Source organism: Gracilinanus agilis, chromosome 3 (assembly GCF_016433145.1).
Source record: "Gracilinanus agilis isolate LMUSP501 chromosome 3, AgileGrace, whole genome shotgun sequence".
Taxonomy (NCBI): Eukaryota; Metazoa; Chordata; class Mammalia; order Didelphimorphia; family Didelphidae; genus Gracilinanus; species Gracilinanus agilis.
The window spans coordinates 509690341-509712976 of NC_058132.1; the positions used below are offsets into that span (position 1 = coordinate 509690341).

The 22636-nt window shown below is 35.9% G+C and overlaps 1 protein-coding gene across 1 annotated transcript in view; it reads right to left on the minus strand.

The window, feature by feature from the left end:
* COL4A2 (collagen type IV alpha 2 chain) overlaps positions 1–22636 on the minus strand; it is a 273590-nt gene that overhangs the window by 121683 nt on the left and 129271 nt on the right. The window lies entirely within an intron of this gene.

Genomic DNA, 22636 nt, shown 5'->3' on the forward strand with positions numbered 1-22636 from the left:
TCAGACAATAAATAGCCCTTTACCAATTCTCAAGTAGCCTGCAAACTCAGTTTCCCAGCCCCTCCCTGGAAGACAATGGTGATGGTGCTGTTCCTCACTTTGGGTTTTACCAGCTATCCTTGAGATTTGAAAATGGGTCCCAGTATTCAAGAAAACTCTTAGGATTCAGCAAAATGGGGTTATTAAAAAGATGACCTGGATATTTGTCATGTGTATGATACTTTAGAAATTTAGGAAAAAGGAGAAGACCCTATATTAGTGATGGTGAACCTATGGCATGTGTGCCAAAGATGGTATGCAGTCTATGGGCATGTGCACAGCCCTCCACACCACCCCTCCCCCAGAGTTTGTTACTGTAAAGGCAGTGGAACTTGAGTGGAGCTGCTCCCTTCTCTCTCTCCACCATGCCTGACAATATTTTTTCATATCACCCGCCCCTCTGCCCAGCAGCCCAATGGGAATACACAGGGGGTAAGGCGGGTGGCTCATAGGTATCAGAGCCGGAGGGGAGCAGAATGCTTTAGCTACTCCCCCTTACCCTCTTCACCTGTGCTGAGGACATTTTTTCACTTCACCCAGCAACCCAATGGGAGTGTTTTCTCCCTCCCCTGTGTGGGTTAAGGAGGGCATGGCACGTGGTCTCTAAAAGGTTCATCATCACTGTCCCATCTGTCCTAAAGTATTTATAGCAGCTCTTTCTATGATGGCAAAGAACTGGAAATTGAAAGGATGCTCATCAATTGGAGAATGGTTAAATAAGTTGTGACATATGATTGTGATGGAATACTACTGTGATATAAGAAAAGAATAGAAGGTTAATTTTGGAAAAACATGGAAAGACCTGCATGAAATTATGAAGAATGAAACAAGTAGAACCAAAAGAACATTATATATAGCAAGAGAAATATTGCTTGATGAAAGGCTTGTGTATGTCCATCTCCAGAGAAAGAACTAATAAAAAGAAACAAGCAAGACATAGTTTAATGCATACATATGTATATGTATATGTATATGTATATATTTGGTCAAATGATGCCTAGTCTAGTGCAGAAAGGACAAAGAGGATGGGAGATACCTTGAAATTTTAATGTAACAAATAAATAAAATTTTAAAACTTAAAAAAATAATCAAGATATGGAGTACTATAAATGGAAAGCTTAGAGATGTGGTTAGAATTTCAAAGATCTCTAGAGTGTTTCAGAAAATACTCAAGAAATGGGGAATGTCAGGATTCTCTCCTGGTGGAAGTTTATTTCAGAGAGATTTGAATAAAGTTGTTTTGCAGACAATAACTGTCACTGATAAACTAAACATCCTCTGCCAATTTATTAAAGACTCTGTTGGGAAGTGGTAGGTTTAAAAGCTATTTGGAGACTGGATATATTTGTTAATACCAGGCTGTGAAAATCCATGAAAGGAAAAGCAGCTTTTATTGACTTTACTGATTTTCAACTTGAAGATCTTGTTTCTCTTTCATCCGATGTAGCAGATAAAAATCTGGCCTAAGAGCTAGGACTATCTGGCCTCAAACTGTCTCTGACAGAGCCTGGCTGTCACTAAATGTGTCAGGGCTATTGGCAATTCTCTAAAACCAAGTTATGGAGAAGGTGCTGACAAGCATTATTAAGTCATTTACCTCATGTGTTAGTTCCCTATACCAATGAAATTACAGGGTCAGTGTCCATAGTTATTCCTGTCATCAGACCTTACATCTTATAGGCACACTACATCCTGGAAGCTCTTATCAGGCGAATTATTTCAACTCATAAGCACTAGATGGCAGTCATTTGTTCTTTTTTCACACTGTGGACGTGATTCCAGGACTAGACACTTTGTTGGCCAAATCCAGGATAGTCTTTCATATGGCAGCCATCTTCAAGTTATTAAGAAAGCTTTAGGGGTTGTGATACACTTTCAAAAAGTGGATGAGAGATTCTTTACTTGGCACAGGACCAGGGGTGTGCTGGCAAATGTTTAACAACTGGTTCTCCAGAAACTTTTAAGTTTAACCTGAATTTTTAAACTTTCCACCATCAGTATTTTAAGTCTAGACAATAAGACAATACATCAAGCCCCAATTGGTAGCATTTACGGATTTCTGAAACATAAGGCTGATGCTGAAAATTTTACAGTGGTTCTTGTAACCTGGTCCAGCAGACCCCTACATGACCTCTCTGGGCCTTAGTTTCATCATCTGTAAAAATAGAGGGTTGACCTAGATGATCTCTATAGTCTATTCTGACCCTGAGGTTTTTTGTCTCTATGCTTTATGAGTAAATTCTAATTGTTGGTTGACAGGACAAGGATTCCAGAAGATCTCAATTATCTGGAACACTGAATATGACAGTTAAATGAAATTTAATAGAGCTATAAAGTTATTATATTATATAACATTATACATTATAATGTATTAAAGTGTGGCAGATTTAAGGATGTTGGAAAGTACCTTAGAAGTTATCTAGTCTAGTTGAAAAGAGGTCTCTATGTGGCATAGTGGATAGTGGTCTGAGCTTGAAGTCAGAAAAATGTGAGTTCAGACAGTAATCTAACCTCTCTGACTCAATTTCCCTTTTTGTAAAATGGAAATAATACTAGCACCTAACTCATAAAGTTATTATGAAGACAAAATGAGATAATACATGCAAAATGCTTTGGAAACTTCTAAACCTTATAAATCTTGGCTGTTATTATTTTATAGACAGAAAAACTGGAGCTCAGTGAGTTAAGAGACTTGCCCAAAGTCAGAGGGTAAGCAGATGACAAAGCCAGAATATGAATCCAGTTTCTCTGGTTCCAAATCCATTAGTCTTTGCTTTTTTCTTTCTTTTTTTAAACCTCCATTTTCCGTCTTAGTATCATTTCTTTTTTTAAAATTAAGTTCATTTATTTAATTAATTTAGAATATTTTTCCATGGTTAACATGATTCATATTCTTTCCCTCCTCTTATCCCACCCTCTCCAATAGCCAAAGAGCAATTCCACTGAGTATTATGTGTCATTGATCAGGACCTATTTCCATATTATTAATATTTACATTATTAATATTTACAGCCAATGAGCAATTCCACTGGGTATTATATGTTATTGATCAGGACCTACCTATTTCTATATTATTAATATTTACAGCTAACAAGTAATTCCACTGGGTTTTACATGTGTCATTGATCAGGACCTATTTCCATATTATTAATATTTACATTTACATTAAGATTTACAGTATAAATTCTAAGATAGAAGAGTAGCAAGGGCTAGGCAATTGGGGTTAATTAAGTGACTTGCCACAGCTAGGAAATGTCTGAGGACAGATTTGAAGTCAGGTCTTCCCAAATACAGGCCTGATACTCTATCTACTGTGCTACCTAGTAACCCCTAAGTTCAATATTCTTTAAGACCATTGTTGTTTCTTCTGTCTAATAGGTTTCTGACAGAATGATCCTAAGATGATTGCAAAAAGGGACTCAGCTGAGAAACAGAAAGAGCAGCAGACATGGATTCAGAAGACACACTTCATGTCCAAGCTGCAGTAATTATTGAATTTAATAAAAGCTTAGGCTAATTATGATAAAAGGCAGAATGTAATATGGACAAAAAAGCAGCATCTAGATAAAGTACTATTAAAGAGAAGTGGAGAAAGAAATTCATTTTCTTCTAGAGAGACAAGCCAGAAATTCATGGAAAAGGAGGCAGCCCTTGAAGTAAACACTAAAGAAGGAAGACACAGCTGTAAAGGAAGAAGCAGTGCTTTCTAGCCATGGGACCTGGTAAACCAATGCATGGAGATGGGAGAGGAAAGAAGGTGAATAGAGATTTCTCACTAATACGGTTTGGTTACATACTCTTCATACAGAGTGAATGCAGAAGAGTTGACTACAAGACAGCTGGAAAAGTAATTCTAGAGTTAAATTGGGAAGAGCCTGAAATGAATAACATGAATTCAGTTAGTCATTAAGCATTTATTAAACGTCTTTTGTTCACCAGGCGCTACCCTAAGATCTGGGGATACAAAGAAAGGAAAACAGTCCTGCTATCAAGAAACCGATGGTTTAAGGCAGGGGTCGGCAACGTATGACTCTCGAGCCATATCTGGCTCTTTTGAGGGCCAGATGTGGCTCTTTCTACAGGAGCCATAAAGTCATTTTTTTTTCAGGCACAGGAATGCACTGTGAGCACTGAACGGCTCTCACGAAATTACATTTTTAAAAAATGTGGCGTTTATGGCTCTCACGGCCAAAAAGGTTGCCAACCCCTGGTTTAAGGGGAGAGACTATATGCCAGTAACTATGAACAAACAAGTCACACATACACATACATATAAATATATACATTCATACAGATATACACTAAATTGCAGATAATCAATTGAAAGAATGCATTATTAGCATATAGGGGTACCGAAAAGTGTTTCTTCCGGAAGTATGACTTTAGTTAATACTTATAAGAAGACGGGAGCTAGATGGCTCAGTGGATAGAGAGCCAGGCTCAGAGATAACCTTAGAGAGGTCCTGGGTTCAAATATAGCCTCGGACACTTCCTACATATGTGACCCTGGGCAAGTCACTTATTAGACTCCATTGCCTAGCCCTTACCACTCTTCTGCCTTGGAATCAATACTCAGTATTGAATCTAAGACAGAAGGTGAGGATTTTTTAAAAAAGGGAATATCACAAAAAGGATGAAATTACTTATTTTTTCTTATCTGTAAAATAAAGAGAATAATACTTGCTGCTACCTAGCTCACAGGGTTATTGAATGAATCAAAAGATGCTCTGTATGTAAAGTGCTACATAAATGAAAATTTTTCTTATAGGAAACAAAGCTCAAATTGTGGGTACAGATCGTATCAGATTCCTCTCCTTCAGGCAGTAAACTCATTTCCTAATTCCTTCTCTCTGACCTATATACAAGGGAAAATATTTTTTTTGAAAGAGTCAAAATTTGAGGTCCTGAGAGATGGAAGCCCTGGGGAAAAGCCTTCTCTGAGTCAGGAAATACTGTTTAGTATTAAGCTGGAGTTGACAAATATGAAAAAAGTTATAACAATGGACCACAGTGTATAAGATAGGAAAAACTCCAGCCCCAAACTTCTCTCCTGATTGAATACAATACAAACATGATCAAAGGTTTTGTGAAGGCCCTTTGCCAGGGTAACTCCAAAAGGATTGTTGCTTTAGGCCAATATTTGCCTGTCTGTCAGTTAACTGGCATTCTAGAGACCAGTAGGTGGATTTATAGAAAGTGAGGGGAGTGAATCAATGCTTTTAGTGAATAGGCCATCAAGTTGAGACAAGGTGCAAAAAATATTTACATACAAATATCTGTGGAATCTATATGCAAGTAATCTACAACATTAGAGAAACTAGTTATCTCCATCTCCTGCTGCCCACATTCCAGTTATTTATTTCATGGCTCATTAATCCCTTTACTAGAGGGTAAGGGAGGGCAGGCAGAGAAGGTAAAACTCAAACTCTGTAACTTTTTAGTAGCCCTGACAAAAGGCATGTAATAAGGGAATTAGTAATACACCTGCTAGAAGACATATATTTTAAGAATATGGATTATTTAGGGCCAACCAAATATCTATGCTTTTCCTTTACCTGAGTTATACACAGAGATGATCACACCCTTGATATTGCCATCAACCACAAATAATAGGTTCAGCAAATGGATTTTCTTTGCCTTATAAATGTTCTATAATTTTTATTCCTCCTTATGCTTTATTTGTTCCAGACTTCTTCATCTTTCTCATGATTTGAAATCTCTTTTTGCCTCAGTACTTTTCCAGGGCATCACCCCTGTTCTGTCATATTCTACTCCCTTCTCAGTCCTGAGCCCTGTTATGAACCAGTTCAACTCTACATCATCCTCAAATCATTTATTTTCTTGCCCTGCAGTTAATTATACTTTGCCAAGATCTGTGTATTACTTTTTTTTCTTAAAAAATCCAAACCCTTATGTTATTAGTATCAATTCTAAGACAGAAGAATGGCAAGGGCTAGGCAATTGGGGTTAGGTGCCTTGCCCAGGGTAACTTAGCTAAGAGGTATCTGAGTCTAGATTTGAATCCAGGTCCAGGCTTTTGCTACCTAATTACCCTAAGTGTATTACTTTCACCATCTGCATCATGCACTATTGCTAATTGGAGCAAGGGAAGTCATGTAACCATGCTGACTGGGATCATTCCAAATTTTCATTCTCTATCTCAAATATCTTCTAACTGCACCAAAGAATCCTTTTATCCTTCCTTTACTGATTCTCTATCATACACCCTATAATGACTATTCCAAACCTTCTCTTACTTCCTCAGGCTTTTCATAGCACCCTCTTAATCAGCTGAGATCTTGATGTAATACTTTATTGAAAAAAATTAAGACCATTTGCTTAGAGGTCTTCCTTCTCCCTTTCTCATCTTATAAGTCCTTGACACCATCCTCCATCATTTCTTCTTTTATTCCAGTTTCTGATAAAGAGATGTCCATTCTCCAAGGCTATCACCGAACATGTATCCTTGATTCCATGATTTTTAGTCTTCATCAGCATATTGTTCCTACCATTTTGTTGTCTCCATTTCTTCATCAATCTCTCTCCATCCATTGTCTTTTCCTTGCTATCTACAAATCTCCTCCATCCTTACAAAAATTCTCTCTCACTTCATCCCATCGTCTCTATCATCCTTTGTTTCTACTCCATTTCTTACCTAAAGTCTTTGAAAAATATGTCTATACCTCTCATCTTCATTTTGTTTCCTCTCCTTCCTCTCTCTTTGTTCTCCTTCAATGTGGCATCTTGACCTTGTCACTCAATATAAATTACTCCTTCAAAGTCACTAACACTCCCTAATTGCCAAATCTAATGGCCTCTTCTCAATCCTTATTAATCTTGACCTCTCTGCAGCATCTGACACTATTGATCACCCTCTTGGGGTTGATACTGTTCTCTCTTTAGTCCCTTCTGCGGATTCATCATCCATGTATCAATAAATTAATCAACAAGCATTTATTAAACATATAGTTATATCCCAAGATTCTGTCTGGGCTTTCTTCTCTTTTCTTTCTACACTCTTTTACTCAGTAATCTTATAGGCACCCGTTGTTTTAATTACTACTTTAGCACAGAAGACTCTTACATCTATATATCTCACACTAGTCTCTTTCCTGAATTCCAGTCCTTTATCATGAACTGCCTATTGGACATTTCAAAATGAGTTTCCCCAAAATATCTCAAAACTGGAATGTCTAAAACAGAATTAACCTCTTATCCCAATTCATTCCTTTTCCAAACATTTCTATTTCTTATCAAGTGTAATTTCCTTACTTTATATTTGAGAAAATGGAGACCCTTATAGGAAAAATGGCTTGGTGAAGGACACAATTATTTAGTAACAAAGCTGTCTGTCAGTTTGATGCTCTTTAATCATGCTGCCACTAGGAATGAAGTTTAGAAAGTTGTTATTATTGTCTTCAGTTGTTCCAGGACTGTCTGACTCTTTGTGACCCCATTTTGTGGTTTTCTTGGCAAAGATACTGCAGTGGTTTGCCATTTCCTTCTCCAGCTCATTTTACATATGAGAAACTGAGGCAAACTGGGTTAAGTAGCTTGCCTAGGATCACATAATTAATAAGTATCTGAGGCTGGGTTTGAACTAATAAAGATGTTTCTTCCTGATTCAAGCCTAGTGCTTTATCTACTGCATCACCTAGCTGCCCCTAAGTGTATCTCAGATCCCAGATTTAGTCTTCCTTGTTTTCTAAATGTTTCTTTAATTGTTGCCTTAAAAGAACTTTACTAAATTTATTCACAATAATAGTTCAAATAATTTTGATCAGTGCAATATTATGACTATGTCAATAGACCACTGGGGATAGGCTGTGATATAAAGTATGTTAGCAATTTTGAAGGGGAAAGTCTGTCTTTTATAAATTTTGGTAGTTTAAAATGATATGCAACCCTGCAGATGGTCATCTTTATTCCTGGATTTCCCTCCTAAGGTTACCTGGTTTATATGTGATTATTTGTTTAGCCGACAACCTCGATTTTAATAAGTAAAAAAGAAAAAACAACAACCCCCTGAGGAAATTGATCTTATTTCAGTCTGGTGGAATGATGATAATGTGCTACTCATTTGTTCAGACATGAAACCCAGAATCCTTTGCTAGCGGAAACCAAATGACCTTAACATCAATTCCAGAGGAGTGACTCAGCTTGCACACAGTTCTGACTAGGAAAAACAACAAACACTACTCAATCTTCATAAAAGCCATTCTTAAAGAACAGTATTTATCCAAGCCTTGAAAGGCACTACCCTTTTATGAAGGCAAGAAACAGAAAAAAAATCCTCACTGTTCTTAATTTCCATAGTTCATCTTATTCTTCATGACTTTCCCAAAGTGTTTGATCTCAAATATTTTCATGACATCACAGATGATCAAAGAATTGAGAAATTCTGTGTGGAGGTGCACATTATTCATTAAAAATCACTGAGTATCATAAGTCCAGTGTTATTACAGCAAATTAATTTATCAATTGGTGGATTCATGACATTGTGCAATATTTACCCTGCATTTTGTTTTCAACTTTTTTTTTTTAATCCTTACCTTTCATCTTAGAATTAATACTAAGGATTGGTTCCAAGACAGAGGAATGGTAGGGGCTAGGCAATGGGAGTTCAGTGACTTGTCTAATGTCACACAACTAGGAAAAGTCTGAAGCCTCATTTGAACCAAGGACTTCCTGTCTGTAGGCCTGGTTCTCTATCTGTTAAGCCACCTAGCTGCCCAAGTTTTCAACTTCTTATTGACATTATCTCTGCAATATCTTAGTGGTTTTTCCCTCCTGTTTGGTCAGGCTATTAACTTTTATACTACTTTATATTCCTTTGTTAATATTATGACTATATCTGTTTATTCCTACTTGGAATTTATTCTGTAACCCAACCAGAGTCAGAAAAGACATTTTTTTTTTCTTCAATGCTTGGTGACCAGGAAAATTCTTTTTAAGCCAAAAGAATTTTCTTTCCTTGACCAAAGGAAGCTGTGAACTAGTCAGTTAGCAAACTGAAAAAGGAAAAATTAGCTTTGCATGAGTTGGTTCCTTGGATTCATGTGTGATGGATTAAGATGATGTCATTCACTTTTAATACTGAATGAAGATAAGCAGGGACGAATTGCATAGAATGGGGAAAATGGTAGAATTTTGGCTCTCTCTCATTGACTAACATTTGCACAGTACAAGCAATTACCTATGCCTGGAAAACACCTCTTTGCCTAAAAGAGTCTTTCTTTTCTTTCAAAATTCATTTTTCATGTCACTGCCTTCTCCTTTTATGGAGCTGAAGATTCTCTCATATAATATTTGTTCTTCTTGTTAACCTTTTCTCACCATATTAACTTGCAAACTCCTAAGAGGCAGGAATTGCTGTTTTTTAGTACCTTGCTTATAATATGCCTTTAATTTGAATTGCATTTGTTGAACTGCATTGCTCTTCATTAATTTCATTCACATGGGACTCTTTGTGATCCCATTTGGAGATTTCTTGACAAATATAGTGGAATGGTTTGCTATTTCCTTCTCCAGATCATGTTTTAAATAAGGAAATTGAAGTAAACAGGGTTAACTGGATCACACAACTAGTATGTATCTGAGGTCAAATTTGAACCCAGGTCTTCCTGATTGTAGATCTGGCATTCTAGCCATTGCTTTACTTAGCTGCCCAATTGAACCTAACTATTAAACTGAATAGGGGTTTTGTTTCCTGTATTTGAATATAGGTATGAATTATTAGACATAACCACATTCAAACATAGGAAAAGAATCAAGAGTATTTCACAAGTCAAATATCAATATTTTCATGCTATCTATATCATTCCATTAGTGCTGGTCATAGAAGGATACCCCTATTACTATAATTATAACTTCTCACTAATTTCCTTAAACTCTTTTCAACTCTTTTCCTAAAAGTTTGCTCCAAGAGGGGGTAGGGAAGGATACCTTTGTGGATATATTGTTTGGACACCCTTTCATTCTAGAATTGTTATGTCCAGAATTTCTTCCCGAGCTGCCAGTGGTAATCCCCTTATGTTATACAATTATTTTTCAGTCATGTCTGATCCTTTGTGACTTCATTTTGGGGTTTTCTTAGCAAAGATACTGGAGTAGTTCACTATTTCCTTCTCCAGATCATTTTAAAGATGAGGAAATGAAGGCAAACAGGGTCAAGTGACTTGCCCAGGATCACACAATCATTTGTCTGAGGTTGGATTTGTTTTTGTTTTTGTTTTTGTTTGTTTTTGTTTTTGTTTTTTTAATTTTTTATATTTTTAAACCCTTAACTTCTGTGTATTAGTTCCTTGGCGGAAGAGTGGTAAGGGTAGGCAATGGGGGTCAAGTGACTTGCCCAAGGTCACACAGCTGGGAAGTGTCTTAGGCCAGATTTGAACCTAGGACCTCCCATCTCTAGGCTTGGCTCTCAATACACTGAGCTACCCAGCTGCCCCCCCCTTTTTATATTATTATTTTTTAACTTTTTTTTAAACCCTTACCTTGGCTCTAAGGCAGAAGAGTGGTAAGGGTAGGCAATGACAGTCAAGTGACTTGCCCAGGGTCACACAGCTGGGAAGTGTATGAGGCCGGATTTGAACCTAGGACCTCCCATCTCTAGGCCTGGCTCTCAATCCACTGAGCTACCCAGCTGCTCCCCCCTTTTTTTTGTCTGAGGTTGGATTTGACCCCAGGTTTTCCTGGCTTCAGGCCTGGCATTTTATCTACCAGCCACCCAGCTGCCCAGCTGCCCAGCTGCCCAGCTCCCTACCAGAGTCCAGTATTTGAAAGGTTTTTAAACATTCTTTTACAGTCAGCAAAACAGGTTTAATGAAACAATAAGACTCTTATTGTGGAGGAACAAATATTTGAGTTCAACTGAGATTAGAAGGCTATCAATATGTCTATATTTTAGAATATTTCACTTCACGGTAAAAAACAAAAGCAATTCCAACAAAAAAAAACACAACCCCAAACCCCAAACTCCTTTTTTCCTTCTTCTGGGAAGCACCCTTCTAGAGTGAATTGATACATATTCTTGTAGCTTGGAAGAACTGGCTTTAAGTTCTACCTCTTACATGCTGGCTATGTGAGACCCTGGGCACTTGACCTTTTAATTCCCCAAGCAACACTCTTGAAGAATTGCAGAAGAGTTGCTAATCTGCATCGGTAGAGACAGACATTGATCAAATTGCAGGTCTATACCGTATCACTATTAACATCAATATTCTAGGGAGAAAAACACCAGAGAAAATATTCTCTAAAATCTATTTACAAAGCTCATCTCAATTGCTTTGGTAGGGTGGGTCACTAATGAAGCATTAATTTTATTTCCTAACTACTTTTTGTAATACATCTAAAAGTGTACATGAACTATAATTTTGTAGTCTTACTTCCTTGGGAAGGTTTCCACACATACCTGTGATATACATGTATTACTAGAGTTGGTCATGTCTATAATTTTGTAGTCTTACTTCCTTGGGAAGGTTTCCACACATACCTGTGATATACATGTATTACTAGAGTTGGTCATGTCACTGATTGATATTTATCTTCCTCTCCCTATTATTTTATCAATTTATTTAAGGGAAGAGCTATGTCTAATTTCTGAAGATTTCCCCATTAACCTAGGACAGTGCTCTGAATCTAGCTTGCCTGCTCCATGAATATTTGTTGACTGACTTACTGATCAGAGAAATAGAACCAGGGCTGAAAGGGGCCTCACTACTGCATAGAGTAAGGAGGTTATAAAACCTTTATTTATATGCATATATTTACATATAAATCTTTATACATATATATACAGTAGCTAAATGCTTTCTCCTCTTTAGCTCAATATATATATATTTCTATTTCAAATTTATAGTTGAGAAAGAGAATTTGCTATCAGCTTACATATGAAAATGATGATTCACCATAAATGCCAATAATAGAATTCATTGGATTAATAAACTCAGCCAAGGTCTCTTTAAACTGAATGTGACTCTTTGTAATGCAAAACAGTACCACTGCCTGGGAAGTTATGGAATGACATGCCTCGAAAGTATTCAGCAGGGAACAAACATCATGACTACCAAAAAAGATTATCCAGATTTTACTTTAAGTGATTCCCTTAGAGATGATTCCCAAATGCCAACTGGCTTGGTTTCCTTTGGCTTATCTTTAAGTCTACCTAAAAGTGGTGTACACTGGTCAGAGTCATTGTAAAAGCAATAAGTTATCAATAAAATTAGCTTACCCACGACTCATGTTAATTAGAAATGCCAGCATAAAAGTATGAATTGTTCATACCTCTCTCCTCAGGAAAAAAAAATAGGCCAGATAGTTCTATGTAGTTCTTTTTAAAAAAACACCCTAACTTTCCATCTTTGAATCAATATTACGTATTGGTTCCAAGGCAGAAGAGTGGCAAAGAGGACTAATGGTTCCATGTAGTTCTGAAAAAATATCTTTGAAACTCAATGGAATGAAACCTCCTTAAAGATAGAAAATGCTTCTTCAACTTTATGTTTGTAAATCCCAAAGCCTAAAATCATATCCTGTAGGTTGTAGGAATTTGATAAACGTTAGTTGAAATGAATTAACTCTGCAAATATGTCCAATGAGAAGAAATCACAGCAGCCTGACTTGATTGGTTATAGAATTAATGACAACTAGTGGTTCTAGGGTGATGTGTGCTTTTTATAATTATATATGTATATATATATATATATAATATCTATACATAATTTATAATGGGGCTATTTTGTGATTCCTGGGAGCTCCTACACTATAGGAACCTAGGACTGTGGTTTGTGAGTCTCTAAATCCTGAAGAATATTTCATATCTGGAAAAATCCATAAACCCATTCAATTTCAAATAATAACAGATATTGGTTAAATACCTAGCATAAAAAAGCACTCTACCAGGCACTGGGGAATAGGCAAAGACATCATCTGTCCTTGTGGAGCTTACAATTAGTGAAGGGAGAGCACTATAATACGCTAATGAACACACACCATCATGCATCATTAAGTATCTGGAAGAGGCAAGAGGTACAGTTTGAAGGTTAGACTGTGTCCAGGTGAAGGATCAGTACTATGAGGGTGATATGGAAGGGCCTCATGAAAAGGGTAATATTTAAGCTGGGCCATAAAGGATGGAGATATTTTCTACCGCTAGAGGAGAGGATGTCAGAGAACAAGCCCAGGAGGAAGAAAATCACAGAATATGTATCAAGGATTCAAAGAAGTTCAGTTTGGTGAAAGCAAAAAGTACATAGACAAGACTAATATAAAATAAGGTAGAAATGGGAGAATAAACACAGATTGTGTGTAGCCAAGTTGAAATTCAACTTTATTTGCTAGGCAGCTGGGAGCTCCCTGAGAAGTGTTGAGCAGAGGTGTAATTCAATTAGTTCTCTTCATAAAGATAATTAATTTAGAAGGAATATAAAAGATGAAGCAGTGGAGGAAAAGGATAAAGAAAAATGGCTTCTTTTGGATCTTGTAATGTGATCCTCTCCCTATTAAAGGAAGAAGATTTAGGAAATGACCCTTGAAGGCTGGGGTATGAGTCATAGAACAGTTCCTAGGACCTCCAGACCTTGTGCCATCCCCTTCCATCATATGTGAGATATTTCTTTATCTGTGAATGATAAGATCATAGAATTGGGACTAGAGAAGACTGGAGACTTTATCTAGTTCAAGCTCTTCATTCTAGAAACTTGGGAACTCACTCTCCCAAGAACACTCACTCTCCTTTCCTCTCTTTTCCTTTTTATTAAACCCTTACCTTTCCTCTTAGAATCAATACTAAGTATTGTTTCCAAGGCATTAGAGTGAGAAATTCCAGGCAAAAGGGGTTAAGTGATTTGTCTAGGATCAGAGCCAGGTAGTATCTAAAGCCATGTTTGAGGCCAGGACCTCTTGTCTCTAGGCTTGGCTCTCTAGCCCTCTAGCTGCCTCTTGTACTCATATTTAATTGTCTTTGGGACAATCAATACTATAGGACAAAATCTCATGCATTTCAACATATAATCAAAGTAGAGGGTTTTACTTAAGCAATCCATTAGCCACGGCAATAGGAACCTAAACCAAAATACAGTTCCGTATCTATTTACTGCTTGTTCATTGTATAGATGACAGATCTATTGCTGGAAGGGAGCTCAGTGGCCATCTAATATAATCTTCTCATTTTGCACATGAGGAAACTGAAGTCCCAGGAGGTCATACAAATAGGTGTTAAGAGATGAAGTTTAAACTCTGTTACTCCATAGTTCTTCCTTTTTCCTACAACCATATTATTCTTCCCTCATTGTTAACATTACCTAAGTTTTGGTCTTTAGCCATTATATACACTGATTGCAATGTCCTTAAGGCAAAAAAATTCCCTCCCCCTGTTTTCCAGGACTTTGTCAAACTAAGTCAACTAAATGAAAAGAATGAAAGGTAGACCAGTTTGCAAAATACCAGCCATTTTTTCTAGAAAGCAGGACACATATAATTGCTTCTCAAATGGAATGTGAACGTTGAGAGAGCTTTGGGAAAATTGTTTTTGAATCCCAGGGGCTTTTTTAATAAGCAGTTTTCAAAACAAAACAAATTAGTTCCCTAGTTTTTGCACTCAAAGGGAATTCATATGATCAACACCCTCAAGGAATCTTTAAGATATATATTAAAGGACCAGTTGTCTTTAAATTGTTCATCTCTTTCTGGTATTCCCATTTGAATTTATCACTTTTGAAAGATACTACTGATCATACTAGTACTCAAATATTTTAATTCCTCTTAGTAAATCAAAGCCTACATTAAATCAATAAACATTTTACTTTGAAATTTCAGCTTAACTACAAACTCCTAAGCAGAAGAAGGGTAAAGAACAACAATGAACACCTGTTTGGATTAATATACACAGTTAAAAACTGAAGAGTAATCTGCCAGACCAATTGTTTTTAAATGTTGGGTTTTTAAATGATGGGGGTTGGGTAATGTGTGGGTGTTTTCTCAAGATCCTAAAAAAAGTTCAGGAAGTTTAACAGATGTTTTCTGTTAACAGGGGTTGGACGCACCAATAGCTACATCTGCTTTTTTTTTTTTAATATAATTTCATTTGTGAGAACATTATTCCCTCTTAAATTATTCTCTCTTGAAATTTCTAAAATGTAGTGTTGGCCAAGTTTCTAAGCTCATGAGATTTCACAAGTAACCTAGTTTATGTGTATATGAAAATGCAAATCCCTATAGGAAGCTAGAATCTATGTGAAAGTTTCATTGCTTATCTAAATGGTGCAACTGCTTTTATAATAGAAATAACTGTAAATATAGCAACACAAGAATTCAGATTTACTATTTTTAAAAAATAGGTACATCACCAGTATAGATTAGCCTAATGTTTTCTCATTTTTACTCAACAAAGTGAATAGTCCAAATGACTATTATACTTGAGGTACCAGTATCAAGTTTAGATGCACATTTGTGAAAGTCTCTTTAGTGTAGGATGAGAAAGGAATGAGACATATAAGGCAGGAATTTTCTATCTGTGCTTTCTCTCTGTTCTCCAAAGACAGTTATCAAAGGTCTATGATTTTCTTCCCACAGTCAAAATTTGGATGACAACGGGAGAAAAATAAGTCTGGTTTATTAAAATTTTGAAAGCTCGGGTGGAGAAAGGAAGTATTAAAAGCATTATTAATTTTACTTACACTCCCCAAATGGTTCAAATGGTTAGGGTTGTTTTTTTTTGCTTTTTATATATGCAATATTCTACAAGGTAGTTATATAGGTTTCAATTTCTGTAACAAACAGAATTTTTGAACAAAAATAAATGGCAGTTCCATCTCTGCCAGCTGGTTAATACAAAAATCTCTATTAAAAAAAACAACAACAACCTACCAGTAAAACCTTGTTAGAATTTTAGAAATCCAGCTGGCTACATGTTTTGGGGATTCTGTCTTATTTCTACACATGGATACTGGATACATTGTGAATATGGAACAAATTCAAGAACCTGAGTTTCTCATTGCCTTATGGAGATGACTTAAGTCATGAAGAATTTTAATCAAGCAGCTTACAGAGGGCTGTTGTGCCATTATCTAACTACAGAAGGCAATGATAAAAAAAAAGTCTCATCAAAAAACCCATTCTTTCTGAAAAAGAATAGATGTTGCAGGTTGAAGTGAATTTCTGAGGGGAGAAAATTGTACTGAATATGTAAAAATCAATATGTTGTTGTGTTCAGTTACGTCTGACTCTTCATGACTCCATTTGGGGTTTCTTGGCAAAGATAATGAAGTAGTTTGCCATTTCCTTTTCCAGCTCATTTTACAGATGAGGAAACTAAGATCAACAGAGTTAAGTGACTTGCCCAGAGTCATATAGCTAATACATGTCTGAGGCTAGAATTGACCTCATTTTCCTTACCCCAGATCCAGTTCTCTATTCACTGTACTACCTAATTGTTTGAAAAAACAATATTGGACCAAGTTAAACCAGTTATGATGGATTCGATGATCTTATATATGAAAAAAATTCTAGTGTCAATGTGGGCTAATTGGTAGATGTAGAATGACAGTTTTTATATGAATAGTATTTCATCTTATGTTGAAAGATAAGAGATTTTCCTTTATGGAGAGAAAAAAATAAATCCTATTATCCCTGAATTAATTTAAGGATAAATATAAACCTGCAATAGTTCTTAGTATGACCTACTGATAGTTTTCCTCCAGATATATCAGGAAGATTGCATCAAAGATCCCTATGTGATTTTTATCTTTCCATCCCCAAATCAAATTGAGATGGAATGACTGATGCCTCCATGCCAATTTCCCTCCTAATTGAGGCTCAGTAGCTTCTCTGGAATTTCTTTTCTGTTCTGAGGATTTTGTAGGGGCATGTGCAAGAGTGAGGTGGGTACAACGGTGAAGGGAATAGTAGTCACCAGATGCTCACAGTTAAGTTATGCAGTGGCATCTCACTGGTGGTTTTCCATGAAGAGGAAATAGTCGAGAGAGCAGTTCTAATGTCAATGCATATCACAGCAGGTTTTTGGTTCCCTACTTTATTCCACAGTAAAACTTTCTTTTTTTAAATTATACAAGCTAAACCTGATCATATACTGACTTGTGTCTTTGCATAGTTTTAAATTTTGTCTCTCAGACCAGAAAATGGTAGACTCCTTGAGGATGAGGCACATGACTTTCTATTACTCATTCTGTATAACTGCATATCTATAGTATTAGTCACACATAGTAGGCACTTTGTAAATACTGATGGTTTGGATGCAATCTCCAATGCATTTTTTTGCCAGCAACAAGTCAAAACTGAGGGGAATCTTGATTTGGACTATAAGCAAATAAGGAAAACTAAAAATGAAGAAGAAAGAACATAAAGTAAATGTGCAAATTCTGCCTTCCTTTCTACTGACTTCTTTTTTTATTATTATTATTTTTTATTATTTTTTTACTTCTTTTTTAAAGAAGTGACATAAAAGACCATAAATACTTGGTTGATTAGGATGAACATCAATTTTAGAATTGGACAATTCTGTCTACTTTAGTTATTAAAAAAACCCTTATCTTCTGTCTTAGAAACAATATCGTATATTGGTTTCAAGGCAGAAGAGTAGTAAGGGCTAGGCAATGGGGGTTAAGTGACTTTCCCAGGATCACACAGCTAGGAATTATATGAGACCAGATTTGAACCCAAGACCTTTTATCTCTAGGTCTGGTTCTCAATCCTCTGAGCCACCTACCTTCCCCCTATTTTAGTCATTTTTGAAGGTGGACATTTATTTAACTTAGACATGACACAGCTACTTACATGTGAATGTTAGTGCCTTATAATTTGAAATCATGACTTTTAAGATGAACTGCCAAATTGTAACTTTATGTCTTCCTCTTCTGAATAAAAAATAATGCAGAGATAAAATAATCTAGTGAATATAAAAAGCCAAAAAAAAAAAAAGGCATATTGGAAGGAATATATCCCTAAGCTTACTCACGATCACAGCCCTCCAAATACAGAGCTGATTGTTTCTCCTACACCATACCAATCTACTCCTTCTTCCTCAGTCCCACAAAAGACTATTCATTCACAAGTTGATATAATTATTCCAGATCATTTTTTTGCCATAGTTCACATACTCCATTATTCCTTCTACAGAATTACTTACAAGAGGCAGTCCTTTTTAAACCAAAGCTTCTGCTCAATATCTTCAATATATTCCAAAGAACTTTGTAATGTCACCAGGGCTCTAAAAGCTCCACAATAAAATACTCATAAATATGACATCTTTTCAACAATCCCATCAACACAAAAACATGAATCATTGCTTCTAATTTCCACCAATGAGTGGAATGTTTGAAAATCACTATACAGTAAAGATTAAGATTCACTCACTATAGTTTTCTCATTAATCAAATCACACAAATATTGATTTCCTCCAATTACATGCAAACATTTGTAGCCTAAAGGAAGACATGGCCTAAATTATACTTCATAATTTAGTTTGGGGTGCTTTGGTTCTGCATCAAGTCCTGGATAAGGGAGAAAGGATTTTTTTTTGATGTGTGGGAGAAGAATATGCTCGAACTCTTGGAAAGAATTGTTAGGGGCACAAGCCAGTAATTTCACCACTAAACTACTTTATGCACCAGTCATTTTTTTGTTCAAGTTTTGTTTGGCAAATAAACCATAGAGAAGAAGCACAAGCCTTTTCTGACGCATTTGTAAGTAAATAGACTGTAAAACTTATCTTCAGACAAATATCAACGTGGGTGTATAAACAGTCTGCCAGAGGACTTTTCCAAAAAATCTCAAGCTGTCATGTAATATTAACAGGACTACATTGTGGTCTTGGCAGGACTGCTCAGAACCTCTGAGCAATGTTATGACCATGGATGGTAAGGCAGAGGATAAACTCAAGAGTCCTGCATGTGAAATGTAGTCTGAAAAGCTATATAGTACAGTAAAAATTGATTGGGAAAATAATGCTTTAAAAAAAAAAGCTGAGTTCTCACATCTATTTTTCCTGCTGGAAATCTCTCCTTACCCTTTCAATACCTTCTCCTTTTAATTCAGTTACAGGTATCTGAATGCTTTGTATGGCCATAGCAAAAATTCACAAGGGAGATGGTACATTTTTGTTATTTATACTAACTTTTATAGTTATTGACCTTCTAGAAATCAGACACTGTATTCGGTTTTCACAATTAAATTAAAGCATACATCTTTAATGAAAATTTTCATTGCTTTGTCCTATGACCACTATGAAATTTAATCATAAAATGTGAATACTTGTCTTTTGGGGTGACTCGTAATTTTGAGAATTTCTATTTCTCAGTAAATGAATAAGAGTCATGAAAAAAAATTCTCCTGAAAAGGAAAAAAAAAAAGGTTTTAATCCATAGAACTAACTCTCCACTGGCTAAATTCCACTCCCCCCCTTTGGAACTTTTCCAAGCACGGAACTCCCTTTGAAGTCAATGGTAGCTCTGTCTGAGATAAACTCTGAGAGGGCATGGAGCCATGTAAGAAACTGGTACTAAGTATATTCATCACTTGCTCAAAAATATATTGGAGAGTGAATTAGAATTATCCTCTTTTTTTGCCCATCTGTTTTCACCAATATGATAAAGCTTTACACAAGCGTTTTCAAATCACAGAGTCTATAAAATCCCCTTTAACCTTCAGTTTCTACTGGGCTCACTCACTCTTACCCATTCCATTCTTCCATCTTTGAATTATGTCTAATAACCTCTATTACTTCCCATATCATTGGATGAACAGAATATATACATCTGGTTACAGCAAAAATCTATTTTTTAAAATGTCCATTATTATCCCAAGACTAAAACTTCCTAAAAATAAAAAGTAGATCAAGAAGAGTCAGAGATTATATTTAATATAGTTTGGGCTCACTGCCCAATTTCCATTTGCTTCTTTGATTTGTTTTAAGATTTTGGACACATGATCATGACAATCAATCAGTGCCTCTAAGTTCTATAAAAGGAATTCTATAACTTTAACTCATAAGGAAGTTCATCTTTCAGAACAAGACCATGTTAACTTATTTTTTTTTTTGGTTGGGGCAATGAGAAAATTAAAAAAGACCACAAATACACTGAACACATACACGCACACACAAAACCAAATATACATATATGTATATACATACATGCATATATCTGTAGGCAATAATTTAGGAAATAAGTAGAAAATTCTGGCTTCCAGTAATCTGTTCTATTTTGCTGACTGTATAAAGGATAACTTTATATGTGGTTGTTAACATGTACTGAGTAATTTGACATGTGTCAGCAAGTTCCCTGAGTAAATCTTTTTGTGCTGTTTGAATTAGTTATGAACTGAAAATTAAAGCTATGTCAGCAAGCATTCAGTGAACTAAGAAAGTATTAAGGACCAAGAAAGGACGAGGTAACTGCCAACAGGCCTGTAGCCTGAGTACTGAATAAGTATCAGAAAGCGTGCATTGAATATATAAATATTTTAGATAATCCGAAATGTGTCAAGATAGCAACAACAAAAATAAAAACAAAAAATAAGTTATTTATCAATTCATCCATGAAAGAGAATGCCTTCTCTATCTGTTATCCTAGAAAAAAGAACCAAGTAAGAATCAAGAAGTATGCAAAGAATAATTGAAGATTCATGTAAAACTAAGATGTGGAGAGAAAACTGAACAGGAGCCAGAGAGCTGACTTAGGAAATGCTATACATCAAAGAACTGGCTTTTATAGTTCTGAATATGTCAAGATATATGTCAGCAGCTCTAGGATGTGAATCAGTTAGCCTATGCTGAACACTTGGCAGGCTAGGTATAAATGAATCTATCTGGTGAAGAAGAAGACAACTCCTTCTCTGATTAATCATCATAAAAGCATTAATAGCTTATGATGCTTTAAGGTTTTTCAAAAAAACTTGATTTAATCTTAACTGATTCATATATAATTCCTGTGAAGTAGTTATTATTATCCCCAGTTCACAGAGGAGGAAACTGAAGAACAGAGAAGTTAACTGATGTGTTCTGTGTGTCTATCTACCCTAATTTTCCATTGTAAAATAGTTTCGTATTGATCTGGATAATCTAATATTAGAGTTGAGCCTCAGTGTTCTAATTATAAATCTGCTTCTCTCTCCACAGTCCCTATAGACTTTTTATTTGTGGTGGTTTCAATGTATTTCATCTAAAAATGTTTATTCTTCAAGGTCTGTGTTTGAATATTCTTCTCACATTTCTTTTATTGTTGTTCAGTCGTTTCTGCCTCTTTGGGACTCCATGGACTATATGGTCCATGGGGTTTTCCTGGCAAAGAAATTTGCCATTTCTTTTTCCAGTGCATTAAGGCAAACAAACAGAGGTTAAGTGATTTGCCCGGGATCACATAGCTAGTAAGTGCCACATCTGAACTCAGATCTTCCTGATTCCAGACTCAGTACACCCTATCCACAGAAACACTTGGCATTTCTATCCACTGATAAAATATTTTCATTTAGACGTACTATCCTCATTTCTTTTTCTGAACCAGATCGCCTCCCTAGAATCCTCCAAAACTAGACAACTGGCGATCATCTTTATCTCATCTCTTCTTGATCTTGATCCAGTGGCATTAAGACCTAAGTCTTTCGCATTCTCTTAAGATTCATACTTTCTTCACCATGCTTCTTATCGTTATTTTAGTTCAGGCTCCCATATGCTTCTACCTGAATTTTTAGGACAACCATCGGCGTAGTCTCCCTACCTTCATTGAATTTTTCTCTATTTTATGTAAATATGGTATAGACATGATATAGTAGATTAGAATGCTGAACCTGAAGTCAGAAAGATCTGAGTTCAAATGGGGTTTCAAACACTTACTGTGTGACCTTAGACAAGTCATTTAACCCTTTTTGCCTCAGTTTCCTCACTTGTAAAATGAACTAGAGAAGGAAATGCTAAACCAATCCAGTACTTTTGCCAAGAAAACCTAAAATGGGGTCTCAAAGAGTTGGACATGACTGAAACGACTGAATGATAACAAATTCTTTTCCATCTATCCTGAACTATTACCAAACTAATTTTCCTAAAGAATTACTTTCACTGAATCATGATGAACAACTCAAAAATTGACAATAGCTCCTTATTACCTTTAAACCAGGTTCAAATTCCATCGCCTGACTTTCCAATCTCCTGGAATATGATCCCAGCCTGCTTGTGCAACATTATATAATAATAAATACTTTTCGATATGTGAATGCATCACTGTGGAAACGTCATCTCTCTATTTCAAAGACTTGATTTCTCTTTGCTTATTTCATATCCTGGAATTCAAGGCTTTCTACAATCTTTCTTCAACTTTCCAGGTAAATTTTATCAAATAGTATTTCTCTTCAGGTATTCTATATTTCAGGCAAATTAGACTACTCATTCTTTTCTTATTATCACCTGTTAAGATTTTGTCCAAACTCTCTTTACTTGGAATAAATTTCTTCTCTTTCTTCCCGCCCTATTGAAGTCCCTCAAAAAACACAATTTGAAGTGACCTTCCTACATTAGACTTTTGCTAACACCTTAGTGTCACTAACATACTCACTTTTAATGGTTTTTTTCTCTTCAAACTTTTCATAG